The 20,799-nt window shown below is 41.6% G+C and overlaps 1 long non-coding RNA gene across 1 annotated transcript in view; it reads right to left on the minus strand.

Moving 5' to 3' along the window:
• Positions 1–259: 259 nt before the first annotated feature.
• Positions 260–20,799, minus strand: part of LOC140740348 (uncharacterized) — a 98,613-nt gene continuing 78,073 nt past the window's right edge. The window contains exons 5-6 of the long non-coding RNA XR_012101823.1: positions 5,484–5,619; positions 260–550 (exon numbers count right to left, since the gene is read on the minus strand). This is a non-coding gene — a long non-coding RNA (uncharacterized lncRNA). The remainder of the gene's footprint in view (positions 551–5,483; positions 5,620–20,799) is intronic.

A 20,799-nucleotide genomic window follows, 5' to 3' on the forward strand; every position in this document is an offset into this window, starting at 1 on the left:
CGGAGGTCCAAGATCCATATGCTCTACGACCGCTGGACTAAGTGTGTAAATGTAGGAGGGACTATGTTGAAAAATAAATGGGCTAGGTTTTCTAAAATTGGCCACGAACTTATCAATCACCCCTTGTATTAATTATAATAATACAAGCATAACACTGTGAAGTTTAAGAAAAATGCAGTACAAAGTAAAAAGTAAATTTATTATCAAGGAACATATATGTCACCATATAGAACCGTGAGATTCATTTTCATGCAGGTATTGACAGTAAATGCAAAAACCATAATAGAATCAATGAAAGACTGCACTCAACACAACCAATGTGCAAAACACAACAGACTGCAAATCCAAAAAAAGAAATAATAATAATAAATAAGCAATAAATATCAAGAACATGGGATAAAGATTCATTGAAAGTGAATCCACAGGTTGTGGGAACATTTCAAAGATGGAGTGAGTAAAGTTATTCCCTGTGGTTCAAGAGCCTGATGGTTGATGGATAATACCTTCCCTGAACTTGGTGGTGTGGGTCCTGAACTCCTGTATCTTCTTCCTGATGGCAGCAGTGAGAAGAGAGCATGGTCAGAAAATCTAGCAAACAAAAATGCAATCAGATAATTTCCTTCCCTACAGTCATGTGTAGAGTCATAAAACACTACAGCACAGCAACAGGTCCTTTGACCGATCTGGTCTATGTTAAACCATTAATCTGCCTTGTCCCATTGATCTGCACCTGGACCATAGCCTTCCATACCTCTCTCATCCTTGTATCTCTCCAAGTTTCTCTTAAATGTTGAAATTGACCCTGCATCCATCATCTCCACTGGCCACTCATTCCACACTCTCACTGTTGAGTGAGGAAGTTTCTCTTCATGTTCTCTTTAAACATGTCACCTTTCACCCTTAACCCATGACCTCTTGTTCTAGTCTCACCCAACCTCAGTGGAAGAAGACTTGCTTGCATCTATACTCCTCATAATTTTGTACACTTCTAACAAATCGCCCCTTAATCTTCTATGTTCTAAGGAATAAAGTTCTAACCTATTCAACCTTTCCTATAACTCAGGCCCAAGTCCTGGCAACATCCTTGTACATTTTCTCTGCACTCTTTCAATCTTATTTACGTCTTTCCTGTAGTTTGGTGAACAAAACTGCAGACAATACTCCCAATTAGGCCTTCCCAATGCCTTAAATCAACATAACATCCCAACTCCCATACTCAGTACTACACACACAAAATGCTGGTGGAACACAGCAGGCCAGGCAGCATCTATAGGGAGAAGCACTGTCGACGTTTCGGGCCGAGACCCTTCGTTAGTCATGTTTATGAGGCCATCTCTAATTATTGGCCAAGATACTCTCTGCACTGCAAACAGCACCCCAGATGTTTTAAGCTTTCTTCCTGCGGGGTGAAGGACAATAAGTGAAAGCAAGATGAGCCCATGACCCAGCATTCACCCACAAGTCACCAAAGCCCCAATTTCCAATCTAGAGAGCTCCCCTGTATGATTTCCTGAGGACTACTCTGGATCGTCAGTATGGAATCTGGGTAAATCCTGATATGTTGAGACATCCATGTTTGACAATGTTATCTTTTCAATACTGAGAGAATACTCTATGTTAGATATTCTATATTTCTCAAGTCTATATTAGCTTTAACATTTGCACTCAAGACACATCAGTCTTCTTTTACTTACAGCTGGTCCTCTCCCTGACACCACCCCCCCTCCCCCCGCTCCTTTGTCCTTATTCAATCTTGCCCTGTAACTTAAGTTATAATCTCAAAATCTCTCTGCTTCTCCTTCACTTTCTTAAGCTCTTGGTGTCAGGAAATGTAGAGAAGGCTTGACCCAAACGCAGAGCAGTGGAAATGATTTAGTGGTGACCATTTAATAATAAACTGCAAAATAACAAGCCACGAGGGGTCATAAAACAAGAGAGAACAGATACTTAACTCAATAAGATAACTGAAGGCTAGGAGCAACTCATTGAGGCTGGCTGGTTCGGATGACTGAACAAGAATTGTGGATGAGAACTGGGTTTCAATAGGCTGCAGGGTATGAGTTGGAAATGAGAGGCATGAGACTCCTGCTAGCTGGGTGGAGACTGGGATGAGCCTGGGACAAACCACTACTCACCCCAATATGACTGGCCTCTGATGACCCAGGACAGTATAGGTGGGTCCAGTGGAACTCTCAATGAGCAATGGATTCAAGGTGTAACTGGATGGTAGCAAAGACCTTTCCTTTCAGCGACGAACTGAAATACATCTATAATCATGGTGGGGCCTATAGAATCTATCCAAGGCCCACCATGTATCTGGATGGCTGGAGTGGGACGAGGAGTGGGCCCACTAGACTGCATCAGAGTGTGTGCCTGTGGGACATACAGTCGGTAGCCAGGTGTGTCGGCCAGAGCACGCTTGTCCAACAGGACCAGGAAGATCCCAGACAATTGGGGTGAGGATCTGAGAGGATGGAATGAGGAAATGAGAGTTGATCTCCATTTCAGCTGGGTCAAACTAACATGACAGGGTATCTGCCGTAGTGTTATTGGAGCCTTTTAATTTTGATTTGACCCAAATGGTATCTTCACCTTGATTTAATCAGATCTGAAGTCCATGTGTCAGAATGCCTATCCTGCAATGCCCTAAAGGAACCTGCCCATTTGTCACAACACATCAGTTGGGAGTGACTGATTTCTACACTGTCCCCCTGATGTCCCAAATAAATCACTCCTAACGCACACAATGTATTCGTGCTGTTGTTTTTTGCTGCATTGAACTTATTGTTAATTGGGTATTATCTAGACAGGGAGCTTACAATTTTACCTTCTATATCATACTTACTGAAAATTCAGGCTGTCAGTTATGATCGCTATCAGAATACCTCCAGTCATACAGATGAGCTGAGGACTGTTAAGACAGATAAAAAAAATCTTCTTCATAGTGTTGGTTTTGGTGTTAAGGAGTCAATAGAGTAAGATTCCAATTGTATGTTTTGGATGTATGGAATCCTATCAAGGTGATAGGATTTTCTCTTCCATACACTTCCTGTGATAGTGAAAGGTGAAATATTTAAGGGGAACTTGAGGGGGAATTTCTTCAATCAGAGGGTGAGGTGAGTGTGGAATGAACTGCCTGAGGAAGTGGCAGAATAAGGTTCATTTGTAACATTTAAGAGAAGCTTGAATGAGAGATGTTGATGAATACATTGATGAGAGAGGTATAGAGGTCTATGGCCTGGTATAGATAGACTAGGTAGACGATTGGACTGGATTGACTTAGATGGCCCGAAGGGCCTGTTTTTGCGCTGTAGTGTCAATGTCTCTGTAGAGCACACACCCACAAACACACACATATCTATAGCTAGGGTGCCTCAGACTTTTGCACAGTACTCTATGTCAATGTCAATGTGGAGCAGAAAGCGAGTTTGTAAATCAGGTGGGAGCAAAGGATATTGCGATTGGTGAGGCTGAGGCTGGAGCACTGCAGAAGGGATATGGGACAGTTGGCAGAGGAGTGCTGGGATAGTAATGGTGCGAGTGCAGACAACACCCAGCCCTTGGGCACCAGGCAAGGTAATTTGATTCCAAACAAATGGTTTATTGAACAGTGCAGAATGTCTCTCTGGTGCTTCCCACTCCCTTCCCCTATTCCCAACAATGATTCCCCTCTCCCTGCCCCCTTCCCACTCTCAGACCACAATTGAGACCCATATCAAAATCAGGTTTATTATCACTCACGTGTCATGAATTTTTTTTTGTTTCTAGCACAGTGCAATACATAAAATTATGACAGTAAAGTGCAAAGCTCTTAGGCACCTTAGCTCTATATACAGTAAGTGCCTAATTCTTTTGCACAGTACTGTAGTTTAGGTGGTAATGTCAGGAGTGAATAAAAAATAATGGGCATATGAACTGTATATTTTCACTGTTCCTTTACACATTATTGTTTTAGGGACTAAGACACTGGAGAAGGCATTTACCATGATGTACAAGCAGAGTATTGCAATGGCCCTATACCTGTTTGGTCGGTAACCACATTGTCATAAATGGGTGGATTCGAAAATACTGGAATACCAAAAGGTCGAGTATATTTGCATTTACTGTAAGTGCTGAGTGATGCGTGCGTTTCTGGGACCAATTGTGCCCCAGGGGTGTACCGGTAAAAAGTCTGTGGTGGCTGTGCCTTTTGGCAGTCTGGAGTTGTCAAGTGCTGGTTGGAGACCCTGGAGGGGCTTGGCAATAGGTGGGATGGAGTGGAGGGAGACAGATTGTGGTGTCAATTGTGATTATGGGTCACAATGTTGTACTAAGGAGATACTGGGTTATGAGATTGGGGCTTAGGACCAGGAGGTGCTGGAGTGAGGGAGGGTGGGAACAGTTGATTGTGGTCTGAAGGGGGGCTTTGAAATCATGGAGGAAAGACTAAAGACTGGACCTCAAGATATAGGAAGGATATGTTCAGGAACTGTATCCATGGGAATGCACAGGAGTTAAAGGACATGGTTGAGGAGAGGGGGCATTGTTGTCCGTGATCAGGACCAGAGGTGTATATTATTCAAAGAATAATATGAAATTACAAATACCATCATAAAGTGTGTGAAATACCCACGATTCCTCACTTGCAGACCCCAGTTAGAATGGATTAGCAAAAACATCTCCTCCATAATCATCAGCTACACAGGTGCATCACAAGGCTGTGTGCAGAGCCCCATGCTCTACTCACATTATACTGATCACTGTATGGTTAAGTACAGCTCCAATACCATATTTAAGTTTGTTGATGACATCACTGTTGTTGGACAATTCAAAAGTGGTGATGCATTGGCATTTCGGAGGGACAGTGAAAATCTGGTTGAATGTAGCCACAATAACCTCTCAACATCAGCAAAACCAAAGAGCTGATATCTAGCACAGGAAGAAGACGCTGCAGATCCATGTCAATCCACATTAGGGGATCGAAGATGGAGAGGCTCAGTAACTTTAAAATTCCTTGGCGTTATCATATCAGAGGAGCTCTTCTGCGACCAGCATACACATGCCATCACAAAGAAGGCATGGCACTGCCTCTACTTTCTTAGAAGTTTGCATAGATTTTGCATGTCACTTAAAACTTTAATAAAGTTTTATATATGCACAGAGGAGAGTATCCTAATTAATTGCATCATGGCTTGGTATGTAAATAGTGTACAGAAAGGAAAAAAAAAAGTCTCCACAAAGTGGCGGATACAGCCCAAACCATCACAGGCAAATCTCTTCCCATTTAGCACATTTACATGAAAGCAGCATCCAGCATCAAGGAGCTCCACCATCCAGGCCACGCTCTCTTCTTGCTACTACCATTGGGCAGGAGGTATAGGAGCCTGAGATCCCACACCACCAAGTTCAAGAACAGTTATTACCCTACAACCGTCAAGTTCCTGAGCCAACATCGATAATCTCACACCCTAACACTGAACCAATTCCACAACATACAGACTCACTTTCAAGGACCCATGTTCTTAGAAGGATCTTTTTTTTTTTGCACAGTTCATCTTCCTTTCACTTTGGTTGTTTGATAGTCTTTGTTGATATACAGTTTTCATAATTTCTCTTGTATTTCTTTTTTCCTGTAAATGCCTGCAAGTAAATGAATCTCAAGGTAGAATATGATCATTCATACATACATTGATAACAAATGTATTTTTGACTTTGAAAAATAGCTCAGGTACAGTATATTGATGTGAAAATTGTCCAGATTGATCCTCAATCTGCGTATTATGACTTTATCTTGGCCAAAGTGGAAATGGAACCCACAATATTTGGCCTCTGCAACATTGGGTTCAAAAAGGAGGAAATTATTCTTTTTGCTGATGTTCGACTCGTGATATTTTTTATGGATGAAAGTGTGCAAATTAGATGAAAGATTGCATATCTGAGGCCAGTATTTGTCACTTCAAGGGCAATATTTAAATTATCCTCATTCCCTGACAGAGCAGAAACTGTAGTCAAAACCCTGTCATAGAATTCTGTTCTTTTAATTTGACTGCCAAAATCAGAGGGTCTATACGTCTATTTTAAAGTACTGGAATCTGCTTTCCATAACTCACCAGTAAACACCCCATTGGTCAGGGTTTGGAATCTGAATTTAAAGATTTATATAAATGCACCCAATTTAAAATATGTTAATGTCATACATCTGTCTGAACAAGCTGCCACATGGATAGTAAATATGCTGAGCAGATCAGAATTAGACTATCACTTACCTAATTTATTCAGTTGATCTACTTTCATAAAATATTCCACAAGGACACTGGCAAAGTTCAGCAGATGTTTTATGTTCATTGAATGGCCAATTGGTCCATAAGGAAGTCTCCTTATATACAAACTTCAAATTACAATTGATTGTTAACAATACACAATCATATTAGTATAATCATAAGTACATTCCAAAAATAATAAACATATCAGTTTTCAGTTGCTTAAGATGTCCCAAAACAGCCAAAGAACCGCTTTGGAAATCTAGTTACTTCCTAAAGCAACGGATGCAGCAGCCTATTAATGCAGAGGAAAACTCCACGAATGGCATTAAATAAATGGCCACTGAATCAGTTTTTTGTGATATTGATTGAAGGACAATGGGTACGCAGAACAGATAGAAGGTTCCACCTCATTTTCAAACAGTACCATGGGATCATTAATTCAAAAAGCTGAACATCTTACATTTTGATCGTTCGTTATGAGCCATGTCGTATGATGTGGGCAATCATGTTCTTTCCATGACCATGATTGTTCTTAGCAAATTTTTCTAAGAAGTGGTTTGCCATTGCCTTCTTCTGAGCAGTGTCTTTACAAAATGGGTGACCCCAGCCATTATCAATACTCTTCAGAGACTGACTGCCTGGCGCTAGTGGTCACATACTTTTGATGTGCACCAGCTGTTCATACGACCATCCACTACCTGCTCCCATGGCCTCATGTGACCCTGATCAGGGGACTAAGCAGGTGCTACAATTTTCCCAAGGCTAGAGAAGGGAAGAAGCACCTTTCACTTCCTTTGGTAAAGATGTATTTCTACTCTTCCACCCAATCTTACAGTTAAGCTTCTAAAAAAATGCAGAACTAAGCAAAATCTTGTGCTTAAATCAATCTGGTCAATTACTGCTCAACCAGAACCACCACAGAAGCTGTAACTGACAGTCCTATCACTTAGCATTTACACTAAGCTGCTCATGGATGGTCATTCAGGCATTGCTACGGCTACCCAGCTCTTGACCTCATTATAACCTTGGTCCAAACATGAAGTCAAGAGCTAAATTTGAGGAATGAGGGATTGATACTAAGGTAGGATTTGATTGAATGTGGCATCAAGGAGCCCTAGTAAAACTGAAAATAGAGGCCAGGTGGCAAACTCAAACTGGCAGGATTCACACCTTGTGCAAAGAAATATAGTTGTGGCTGTAAAAGGCCAATAGCTCTGTAGATGTTTCTCAGCATAATGCCCTGAGGCTAAGCATCCTCATCTTCCATTATTAAATCAAAAGTGAGGACAATAGCTTGTGAGTGCACAATATTCAACTCCACGAGCAACCTCAGAAATGGGTGATAAATGGCAAGTAAAAGTCATGCCACCTCCAAACAGAGGAAGGCTAGCTACCTACCATTGATGCTCGATGGCTTGACTTTTGCTATGTTCTCAATTATCAACACTTCTCAGTCAATATTTCCCAGAAATTTCACTAGAGCAGCCACATAACTACAGCCACAAAAACAGATGAGAGGCTGGATATTCTGTAACAAGACATTCACCTTCTGAAACTTTAAAGCTTTTTAAGCATTCACAAGTCAGGAACATTATGCAACAGTCCATATAGTCCTGGACGAGTGAAGATCCAACAACACTCAAGTTACTTGACACCATTGGGGCCAAAGCAGTCCTTTGCTTGGCATTCCATCCTTCACCTAAACATTCATTCCTTCCATTTTTGAGGCAATAAGACTGCAGTATGCACCATTTACACAACACACTAGTTAGGTTGCTCTTATTGCAGCTTTCAAACCTACTCTTTCTACCAACAGTAAGGACAATGACAACACTACCACTTTTGAGTCACACACCATCAGAAATTTCTCATATCAGTTGGTCTAAATCTTGGTCATCTCCATCTAGGAATATCGACGGACTATTATTTATAACCTCCATGAGGACCACAGGTATGTCGTGGTTTGGAGGCTTGCCTGCCTCAGTGACCTGGAGAGATGTGTTGGCTGGAGTCAGGACTTCATGCTTTGGCTCTTGGTAGAGTCACCCATGCCCAACAGATCAAAATGTAGAGGCCAGACTAAGAGTGGTCCACCAGTCCTCCGGGTTTGGGGGTTTAGCTCAGGTCAAACAAAACTGTTATGGAAACAGCAATGAAGAATCCTTTGTCCTCTGAGTGAGATGGTATTCCTGAGTCTCCACCCAGGACTTGCATGACCCACAACAGTGAAAACCAAGAAGATGCTACTGACATGATGTAGGAGGTCCTGAACACTGCCAGAGATGGAGGACCTTCATTGCTACCCTAAACACCAGCAGCATAACCGGCAGTCATAAGTCAGATTATTTGTAAGACTACAGCAGTCCAAGATGATGTCTCATCCCTATTATCTCAGGGTTGGTTGGGACTGAATGATAGTTGCTGGTTTACATTCCATGAAGAATAAAAATACCTAAGCCTCAAATTAAATATTGAATTGGTTCATTGCAGTTGATGCATTGAGGTGGCTAGAGTTGAGAGGCCGCTGACACAAAGCACAGGGAGAGTCAGTGATGGTCAGTCATGCTGCTTTGTTTAATTGCAGTGTTACGCCTGGTGGGCAACCGTTTTGCTGCCGTGACTTGTTATTACTTGCATTGCTGTTGTTGTATGCTGGTCATTACACCAGGAGTATCAGCTATCATTATGAAACCAAGATTGACTTAACATTGGTATTAGTAAGGATATAAGTAGCATTTGCACAATTATCAGAAGCGTATTATATTTACAGTGTTGCTTTATATAGTGTCTGCATTAGAGGCTGACGGAGGAACAAAGAACAGTGTAGTGTAAAACAACCACTCTCCCTTTGGCCACAAGATATAACATAAGTTACTAAGCTCACATCCTTTCCTTATGACTACAGAATGCCCATGTTACCCTGAACATGACAGGCAAATGTCACTATAAAGAGAATTTGCTGTTGACCTGTAAGAATTCCCATTAAATCGCAACACCTAGACTATAAAAATCCATGGAATATCTGAAATCACGCTGATTACTAGTTGATTGTTCTAAAGGGAAAAGCAGTCATTCAGCCTTTCACGCTTCAACAAGTCTCAGACCTCAACAAGTACACAATTAAGGACAGAAGTTTTGAGCTGAGTTGGAGGTCAAATACTAGAGTTTCTAACTATCTGTTCTGGTACTGGACTCAACATTTCATCATCATCATTATGTGCTTTGTCATATGAAGTGAGCGATCATGGTCTTTGGCCATGACTATTTTGGCAATTTTTTCTACAGAAGTGCTTTGCCATTGTCTTCTTCTGGGCAGTGTCTTTACAAGGCGGGTGATCTCATCCATTATCAATACTCTTCAGAGATTTTTTGCCTGGTGTCAGTGGTCACTTAACCAGGACTTTGTTACACAGCAGCTGCTCATACAGACATCTGCCACCTGCTCCCATGGCTTCATATGACCCCAATCTGGGGGCTAAGCCGGTGCTACACCTTGCCTTAAGGTGACCAGCAGGTCAGTGCAAGGAAGAAGTGCCTCAGACCTCATTTGGTAGAGATGTATCTCTACCCTGCCACCCAATACTTACTCTTGCGATAAATCAGTAGTGTGCTGAAAAGTGGGCCTAGGTGCATTCCATGTCTAGCACAGCTCCGGCAAGGACCTGCGTAAGAATGGTGACCTCTATCATTTGAGAAAGATTAACAAAACTGGAGAAAAGAATGATTGCCGATAAGTGCTTGACTGACTTACTTCATTTGTTTTAAATTATTTGTTTTTGTTTTAATGCATCGAATTACAGATCTTTAGTTTTGTATTTTTAAAAAATAATCACATAAATCTTAAATAGTTTTTAACTCCAACTCTCAAAGATAATCAAAAATAGCTGAAACACCTTTGCAGGATGAACACCCAAAGTCTTTCTGTGGGTTCTGCATCTTACTTGTGGAGGGTCAACTACAACAGAAAGCTTGGTTGGGCAGGGAAAATAAGAGGTGATTTTATGCAGCAAGCTGGGTCCAGTTAATTCTAAAGAACTTCATAAAAAACAAAGGAAATTTTACCTTAGCAGTGAAGTATACTATGGGTGAATGCAAACTGACAATGTGATAGATAAAAATATGTTGATGTAATCGCTGGAAACACTTGCTCTTGTGGCAAGAACCTTACCCTTGTTTCTCAGGAACCCAGACTTAACACTCATGGTGAGAAGTGCACAGAATGAAGCAATTTTTTTGGCCCATTCTTTGGATGCATTTCAAAATCATGTGAAAAAACTGCAGCAAGTACGAAGTGTGGAAAAAATGTGGACAAAGTGTCCGGAAGGTTAGAAGGTAGTACATACATCCAAAGTAGAGCACAAGGAGGAATGCGAGCCAAGATTAAACTGTGGATAGTATCAATTTAGGCAACCATGACAAGATACAAGAGGCATTCAATTCTTTCCAAAAAAAAATCAAATCTTTTTATTTAAACTAATAACATAGTGGAAATAGCAATTGAAAGCAATAGTGCAAAAAAAGAAAACTACCCACAAACAAAAGAAAGGCACTCTACTAGCCAACTTGCTGCCATATTGTGGAATAATTGATGTTCCAGTTAGTGAGGTCTTTGAAATACTGTGGTTTCATTTTAACCAGCCACCTCAAACATTTTTTCAGGATACAAATTTAGCATTTGCAGCCAGAAGTCTGGAGAAACAATCAGCGAGTGAACTACTGTGTTAAAAAAATTCAGCCATGGCAGCATTGTGAGCTTCCCAGAGTAAATGTTATGGGATTGATTTGGGTTCAGATGAGCATAAATTCATTAGAATGCAGGATGTTATCTTTGATTGGGCATGTAATGTTGCCATTGCCATGGAAATACACTTCAGAAACATGAACTCAAGGAATTCTGCAGGTGCTGGAAATCCAAAGAGCCACACACAAAATGCTGGAGGAACTCAGTTGGTCAAGCAGCATCCATGGAAATGAATAAACGGTCAATGCTTTGGGTAGAGACTCCTCTTCAGGACTGGAAAGAAGCCAGAATAAAAAGGTAGGGGTAGGAGAAGAAGGTGATACGTGAAGCCAGGTTGATGGGAAAGGTAATGGGCTGGAGATGAAGGAATCTGATAGAAGAGGAGAGTGGACCATAGGAGAAAGGGAGGAATGAGGAGAACCGGGGGAGGTGATAGGCAGGTGGGAAGAGGTAAGAGGCCAGAGGGGGAAAAGAGGAAAATATTTATTTTTACCAAGTGGTGAAATCAAACAGGTTGAAGATTACCCAAATGGAATAAATGTGCACCCTGAGGGACACAAGAGGAGGTGATGAAACAACATATGGAAAGGTAAGTGGAAATAGGAATTAAAATGTTCGACTACCGGGAAGGTCAACTTTTGGCAGATGGAGCAGATGAGCTCAACGAAGCGGTCCCCCCAATTTATGTCGGGTCTCACCAATGTAGAGCAACAGTATCGTGAGCACTGGACACAATAAGTGGCTTCAGCAGATTCACAGCTGAAGTGTTGCCTAAAATGTGAGAGAGTTTTACTTAATACAGAAAGTAAAAAGGCATGCAGAATTAAAGACTGAGTACAGTAATCGTGTGTGATCTTCATCAGGCCTGAATCACAGAACTGTGGGAAACTGTTTCCAAGGGTAACTAGGCCATTATTGCAGGGTGGCCATTCATCTCAAAACGTAGGGAAGTTCATTGTTTTTGCTGGAATTAAATGATGCACAAAGCTTCATCCTGCAAAGCTAGACAAAGCATTATGATTATAGATAACCATAGTGACAGATATTCTGATAATGCTCAAAAATAAACAGAGTGGTACTTTACAAATTAGTGAATGGAAACCAGGAAAACTGAGCTTTAAATAGCACATACAATATGCACAGTAATGGCAAAGATCATCAGTAAATATACATGTACATTCAGTGGCAACTTTATTAGTTACCTCCTGTACCTAATAAAGTACCCACTAAGTTTATGTTCATGGCATTCTGCGGCTGTAGTCCATCCACTTCAAAGTTCAACATGTTTGCAATCAGAGATGCCCTTCTGCATACCACTGTTGTAACATGTGATTATCTGAGTTGCTGTCACTTTCCTGTCAGCATAAACCAATCTAGGCATTCTCCTCTGACCTCTTTTATTAGCAGAGTATCTTTGCCCACAGAATTGCAGCACACTCGGTTTTTTTTTCTTTCTCACACCATTCTTTGTAAACTCTAGACACCATTGTGTGTGAAAATCCCAAGAGATCCACAGTTTCTGAGATACTTAAATCACCCTGCTGGCACCAACAGTCATTCAATTGTCAAAGTCACTTAGATCACATTTCTTCCCCATTCTGATGTCTGGTCTGAACAACAACTGAACTACATTGATTGGCCCTAACTCAAGCAATAACGAGGTAACCTACAGGGAAGAAGTCATCTCTCTGACACAGTGTTGTGTTAAAAACAACTTCCCCCTCAATGTCGCAAAAACAAAGAAGCTGGTTGTGGATTACAAGAGGAATGGAGACGGGCTAACCCCTATTGACCTCAACGGATCTGGGGTTGAGAGGGTGAACAGCTTTAAGCTCCTCGGCATTCACATCACCGAGGACCTCACATGGTCTGTACACACCAGCTGTGTGGTGAAAAAGGTACAACAGTGCCTCTTTCACCTTAGATGGTTGAGGGAATTTGGTATGGGCCCCCAAATCCTAAAAATCTTTCTACATGAGCACACTTGAGAGCATCCTGACTGGCTGTATCACCACCTGGTATGGGAACTGTATCTCCCTTAATCACAGGACTCTGCAGAGAGAGGTGTGGACAGCCCAGCACGTCATTAGTTGTGAACTTCCCAGGATCCAGGACATTTACAAGGACAGGTGTGTAAAAAGGGCCCATAAGATCACTGGAGACTCATCCCAACCACAATCTATTTCAGCTGCTACCATCCGGGAAGCGGTACCGCAGCATAAAAGCCGGAACCAACAGGCTCTGGGATAGCTTCTTCCACCAGGCCATCTATATTACATTGACTGTTCTATTTATTATAAATTACTATGATTGCACATTGTACATTTAGATGGAGACATAACGTAAAGATTTTTACTCCTCGTGTATGTGAAGGATGTAAGAAATAAAGTCAATTCATTCAATTCAATTCAATGTCAGCATTGAGTTTCTGCCATATTACTGGCTGATTAGATATTTGCATTAATGATCGGGTGTACCGGTGTACTTAAGAAAGTGACCTTTGAGTGTATCATAGTGTGGATCAGACAAGCAAATGCTACTTTACAGCAAATGCTGATAAAGGCTTGAATGCTTATTTAACTTCCTATGGAGAGAAATCAGCCCCATGTATTTTCCAAGTGATCATGGATAAGACAGAGTAATGCATTCATCCTTTCCTCTTTAATCAAGCCAACAAATTAATCACCTCAACAATGGAGAAGAAAACCTGAGAGGTCTTGAAAATGCATTACAATGGCTTCACAAGCCAACATGAAACAAAGCATGTGTGTGCTCTTCTCCAGAAGGAGTGGTTATTTGCACCTGCAGATGGAAAAGAATGAACTGCAAAGAAAAGAGCAGCAATATTAAATGCCCAAAGATCTAAAATTATTATGAACCTCGTGTTGTCTCTGGGTATGTTCATGTAATAAACCAGTTTCCTAGCAGACCTTGTAACAACATCAACAACGCTCCACCAGCTTCTATGAAAGAACGAAATGTGGCATTGGAAAAAAACGCATGACACATACAAGATGAGCACTAACAGTGAGTCATTCCTGGTCACAATGCTACTGAATTGATGCCAATACTTGCTTGTGAAACACTTAATTATGCTGATGAGGCCATCATCATTCAAATTATAGATGCTGGCCTTGCTTCTTGCAAACTGACGAATGGTAAGATGAATCAAATGCACAAATTGAAATGTGGTTGACAATTATAAGTTCCATGAGTTTCTATTGGGACAGCTTTTTACATTCATGACATATCAGAAACATTCGTCAGCCATTCTAGCAGCAGAGATCACCCATCCCATTCAGGACAGCATTAAGGATGCAAAATTGGGTAATTTTGTTTTCCCAGTATGATTATAAAGTAGACCATAAGACATAGGAGCAGAATTAGGCCATTTGGCCCATCAAGTTTGCCTCGTCATTCCATCATGGCTGATTTATTATCCATCTCAACTCCATTCTCCTGCTTTCTCTCTACAATTTTTGACACCTATGCCAATCAAGAACCTACCTAGCTGCACTTTAAATATACTCAATGATTTGGCCTTCACTGCTGCCAGTGGCAATAAATTCCACAGGTACATACGCCACCCTCTGGCCAAAGGAAGTCCTCCTCATCTCTGTTCCCGCTGAGAGGGTTGTGCCCTCTTGTCCTTGACTGCCCCCACTATAGAAAATACTCTTTCCACATCCACTCTATCTAGCCCTTTCAATATTCAAAAGGTTTCAATAACATTCCCCTTTATTCTTCTAGAGTATATAATCTCAAAACAAAATGCCACAGCAAAAGCCATCTTATTCATGGGTAATAAGGCACTTAAGAAATAATAATAATAATAATAATAATAATAATAATAATAATAATAATAATAATAATAATAATAATAATAATAATAATAATAATAATGATATTGGGCAGACTCAACATGGATTAATGGAAGGGAAACCAGGTTTCACAAGTTTGTTTCAAAAGCAAACATGAGGAAATCTGCAGATGCTGGAACTTCAAGCAACACACACAAAATGTTGGTGGAACACAGCAGGCCAGGCAGCATCTATAAGGAGAAGCACTGTCGACGTTTTGGCCCGAGACCCCTCATCAGGATGGAGGGTCTCGGCCTGAAACATTGACAGTGTTTCTCCTTATAGATGCTGCCTGGCCTGCTGTGTTCCACCAGCATTTTGTGTGTGTTGCTTCACAAGTCTGTTATGGTTTTATTGAGTTTATAACATACAGCATTAATCATTGGAAACAAATGCATCTGGATTTCAAGAAGCCTTCAATGAAATGCCACTCAAGAAGATATTATATAAAACAAGAGCATGTGGGGGTAACATATCAACATGGACTTAATGTTGGTTAATGGACAGAAAACAAGAGAATAGGATTAAATGACTTTTTTTTTCAAATTTTGAGGTTATCAGCAATGGGATGCCTTAGGAATTAGTGCTGAGCTCTTTGCTTTCACAATTTACACCAGTGAAGTGATCAACCAGAATATAACCAGAACTTTTTACCAGATGATTAAAAAGTGTGAGTTGGTCTCCAGCATGAGGAAGGTGCTTCAAGGAAATGTAGACAAGCAGAGAGCATAGAAATGATGCAGAAAATTGGGAGGTCATCTACTATGGTATAAAAATAGAAAGACATGATATTTTTAAAATAGTGTAAGAATGGTAGCATAGCATTTAGCATCACACTATTACGGCGCCAGTGACCTAGGTTCAATGCCTGCCTCTGTCTGTAAAGAGTTTATATGTTCTCCCCATGGCCATGTGGGTTTCTCTGGGTGCACTGGTTCTTTCCACATTCTAAAAGCATGAGGGTTAGTAGGGGAATTGATCACATGGGAGTAATTGGGTAGTGCGGGCTCATTGGGCTGGAAGGGCCTGTTACTGTGCTATATCTCTAAACAAAAAGCTGGTGTTCAGAGAGTCCAGCGTGTCAACTCGATCACTGAAAGACAATACGCAATTTGTAAAACAAATTGTGTGTTGGACTTTAATGTATTTGCAAGGCAAATGGTATGTTGAAGTTTAATGCAGGCAGATTTGAGTAAAAGACCAAAAACATTCTTCTTAAGTTACATAGGGCATCTGGAATATTGCATACAAATCTCCCTACCTAAGGAGTACAATGAAGGTTCACCATACTGATTGCTGGGATGGGGAGCGCTATCACAGGAAGTCACCATCCATTATCAAGGACCTCACCACCCAGGTCATGCTCTCTTCACAGTACTACCATCAGGAAGAAGGTACAGAAGCCTCAAGACCCACACCACCAGGTTCCGGAACAGTTATTACCACTCAACCATCAGGCTTTTGAACCAGTAGGGATAACTCCACTCAACCCATCACTGAACTGTTCCCACAACCTACAGTAAGGACTCACTTTCAAGCACTCTTTACCTCATGTTCTCGAGATTTTTTGCTTATTTATCATTATTATTTATTTTTGTACTTGCACAGTCTTTCATTGGTTCTATTGTGTGTTCTTTGACTTACTATGAATGCCCGCATGACAATGAATCTCAAGGTTGTAGATGGTGACACATATGTACTTTGGTAATAAATTTACTTTGAACTTTGAACATTGAACCAACTTGTGAGGAGACATTTGGGAGACAGGGCCAATAGAATTTAGTTCATTGAAATATATAAAATTTTACAGGGTATGTAGATAAATGCAGGAATGAAGTTTCTCATGTAATTTGTATCCCAATTACTGGCTACTGTTCAAAGGCCTGTATATGACTCCCATTGAGAGCCAAGTGGTTAAGGCGTTCATCTAGTGATCTGAAGGTCGCTAGTTCGAGCCTTTGCTGAAATTGCGTGTGTGTCCTTGAGCAATGCACATAACCACACATTGCTCTGCAAAGACACCGATGCCCAAGCTGTATGGGTCTTAATGCCCTTCCCTTGGACAACATTGGTGGCATGGAGAGGGGAGACTTGCAGCTTAGGCAACTGCCGGTCTTCCATAAAAAAAAACCTTGCCCAGGCTTGTGTCCTGGAAACTTTCCAAGGTGCAAATCCATGGTCTATCAAGACTAATGGAGGCCTACACAACACCTTTGCAGTTTCCTAACTCTACCTACCCGGATTCTACATCTTCCAATCCTGTCACCTTTTCCGAAGGATTTGATTTCAATTTTTACCAAGAAAGTCACCCACCCCTTCTGCTTACCTGCCTATCTTTTCAACCCAATGTGTATCTTTGGATGCTAAGCTTTCAACTATGATCTTCTCTCAGCCACGCCTTAGTGATCTCCACAATGTCAAATCAGCAAATCTCTAAAGGCACAAGATAATCTACCTTATTAGCTGTGTACATTCAAATACAACACCTTCAGTTCAGTATTCATCACTGTTTTTGTTTTTTCACTCATATAATTCTTCAATTCATCCCATTGACTGTGATTTTGACCTATTATCTGCCTGTCCTTCCTTACAGTCTCACTATACACTGAGTCGACTTGTATACCAACTACCCATGCTCACCCTCCCCAAAACCTGCCCACAAGGATATTTGTCCCCCTCAGGTTCAGGTTTAACCTATCCTTTTTTTTTGCAGAGTGTACCTTCCCTGAAGGTACCATCTGGGGAAGGGTGGACCTATAAGAGTGGGATGGATTGCACCTGAATTGAAGGGGAACCAATATCCTAGGAGAGCGGTTTGATAATGCTATTCGGGAGGGTTTAAACTAGATTTGCAGGGACAACTTGTAGGGATTTTGCGAGCAAAGATAAGCAGATGACAGAGCAAAGATGCATACAGCCAGATGGTTTGAGAGGTGTCTATTTTAATGCAAGGAGTATTATAAACAAGGCAGATGAACTTAGAGTGTGGATCAATAGGTGGAACTATGACATTGTAGCCATTACAGGGACATGGATATCTCAAGAGCAGGAATGGCTGCTGAGTGTTCTGGGGTATAGGTGTTACAAGAAGGACAGGGAGGGAGACAAAAGAGGTAGGGGAGTGGCACTGCTAATCAGGGATGATATCACGGCTGCAGGAAAGGAGGAAGTCATGAAAGGATTTATATTGAGTCATTGTGGGTGGAAGTCTGAAACAGGAAGGGAGCAATAACGCTACTAGATGCTTCTTATAGATACCCCAACAGTAACAGAGACATTGAGGAGCAGATAGGGGGACAAATTCTGGAACAGTGCAATAATAATAGGGTTGTTGTGATGGGTGATTTTAACTTCCCTAATATTGACTAGGATCTCCTTAGAACAAGGAGTTTAGATGGTGTAGAGTTTGTTAGGTATATTCAGGAAGGTTTCCTGATGCAAAATATAAATAAGGCAACTAAAGTAGAGGCTGTACTTGATCTGGTATTGGGAAATAAACCTGATCAGGTGTCAGATCTCTCAGTGGGAGAGCATTTTGGAGGTAGTATCTCCTTTACGATAGTGCTGGGGAGGGATTGGAGCAGGTAATTTGGGAAAGCATTTCTTTGGGGTAGGGGGGGAAATATGATGCTATTAGACAGGAACTTGGGAACATAAATTGGGAGCAGATGTTCTGACGAAAGTGCACAGCTTTCTGCATAGGTATGTTCCATTGAGGCAGGGAAAGGATGGTAAGGTGCAGAGGTAGAAATCGAGGAGACTGGAGGTCTTTCACAGTTCCCACATCACACACAAAGAACATACCACTATGTCTAGACCCATTTTCAGCACACTGTCACCATTGGCAGCCGTTGATCCCAGGGGATCATGGGTTTGCGCCTCTGGTAGACTGTGTCCTCTCCAGGGCGTAAGCCTGGGCGGGAAGATTTGAAGAACCGGCTGTTTCCCATGCAGTGGGTTCCCCCTCTCTACGTCACTAATGTAGTCCAAGGGAAGGGCAAGCGACGATACAGCTTGGCACCAGTGTCGCAGAGGTTGCCAAAGTGAAGTTGTAAATAACATCAAACAGCCTTTGGGACCCTGGCTCCAGATTTCTTCCTTGGGGTTTACTCCCAAAGCCTTTTCCATGGGTGGGTATGGCTGCCAGGCAGCGGAGATTTAAAATCAGAGTTTTCCTTCTCTTAGGCAGGCTGATGAGCCGCACCTGCCTGAATTCAGCACACCAGCTATGTACTAATAGACACAAAAAGGGAAAAAAGTACTAGAAACTTCCTTAGAATCTCCACCGGTGCTTGCACAGGCGTGTTTTGCCAAAGCCTATCGAGCCAAAGTCTCCTTCATTAACACTGGCCCACTCCACTTACACCACCCTCTTTTTATTGGCTCAAATAAAACTCACTCCCAACAAGACTTATTCTTTTCAAAGGGCTCTCATTCAGCAACGGCATCGCTCTCTCTCAACTCGCTATTTCAGACTACGATTCACTCCCAACGAGAATTGTTCTTTTCAATTGGCCCCTGCATTGTAACAATGTCTCTTTCTCACTCGCTACTTCAAATTATATTTAGCAGCAGTAAGTTATGCAAGGCAATGGCCAATGGAGTTTAATTCTGATAAGTGTGAGCATTTTGAGGAGTCTAATGAGGGTAAGATATATAGTAGGATCCTGAGAGTACTGAAGAAAGCAAAGGGATTCTTACCCTTCATTATCTGGACATAGTGATGCACCATCAATAACTCACGCTGAGACTTAGGAAGCGAGATATCGGCTTTTATTGACTGGAAGAATAAACAACACTACATCCTGGGGAAAATGAGGGAGAACAGCAGCCCACAGTCGCCTTTATACAGGGGTCTGTGGGAGGAGCCACAGGAGCAGTCAGCAGGGTCTGTGGGAGGAGCCACAGGAGCAGTCAGACAGGTATATCTAGTTCACCACACATAGAGCGTAAAAGCAGGAAGATTATGCTTCATTTTGATAAAACATCGGTCAAACCATAGCTGATGTACTCAATGCCTGTCTGATCAGCACACTATCTGAAGGATGTGACTGCACTGAAGAGGATACACAGTGGACCCACCAAAGCTTTACCTGGATTGTGGCACTCTATGAAGGAAAACTAGACAGGCTGGGTTCCAGAGGAAGGCGAGGTGGGGTGACCTGACAGAGGTATACAAAATATGACATGCATGGATGAGATGGACTGTAGGAAATATTTCCTCATGCCAGAGGAGTGTAAGACAAGATGACATAGGTTTAAGGAGAAGGGTAAGAAGTTTCGAAGGGATCTGAAAGGGATCTTTTTCTCACTCAAAGGGTGGCTGCAATCTGGAGTGAACTGCTTTAGAAGATGCAGAGGCTGACAACATTTAAAAAGCATCTGCACAACCACTTAACCCACCAAGAAAGGCATAGAAGCCTTTTGGTAAATGGTATTAGGATACCGGTTTTCACCAGTTTAGGTGACAGTTTAGAAATCTTGTCATAATCTGGGGAGGGCTTGCACGTTGGTACTCAGTGTTCACTGTGGACATCATGGGCTGAGGGGCCTTGTTCTGTATTGCATGCCTTGATGGTTCAATATCAGTGAATCAGGGTTGATGCAGGAACGTGGAGTGAAAGAGCAGTCATAATTGTATTGAATGGCATTAGAGGATCTTTTATATGCCAAAGATCTCTGTATCTACCTCGTCATGGCTCTGGCAGTTTATTTATATACTTGAGCTGCATTTTCTCTGCAACTGTCCTTTGGATTTTGGTTTTCTGTTCCTCTTGTTCTACCTCAATGTACTAATGTGGCTGGATTGCACGCAAACAAAAAGCATTTCACTATATCTTGGTACATGTGACAATAATCAACCAATTATCCATATGCCTATGCCAAGGACTTTATGTGAAGAAGTCAAAAGGGGTTGAAAGAATAATTCTTCACATTTTGGCAATAGACTGCAACT

This window comes from Hemitrygon akajei, chromosome 16 (assembly GCF_048418815.1).
Source record: "Hemitrygon akajei chromosome 16, sHemAka1.3, whole genome shotgun sequence".
Lineage (NCBI taxonomy): Eukaryota > Metazoa > Chordata > Chondrichthyes > Myliobatiformes > Dasyatidae > Hemitrygon > Hemitrygon akajei.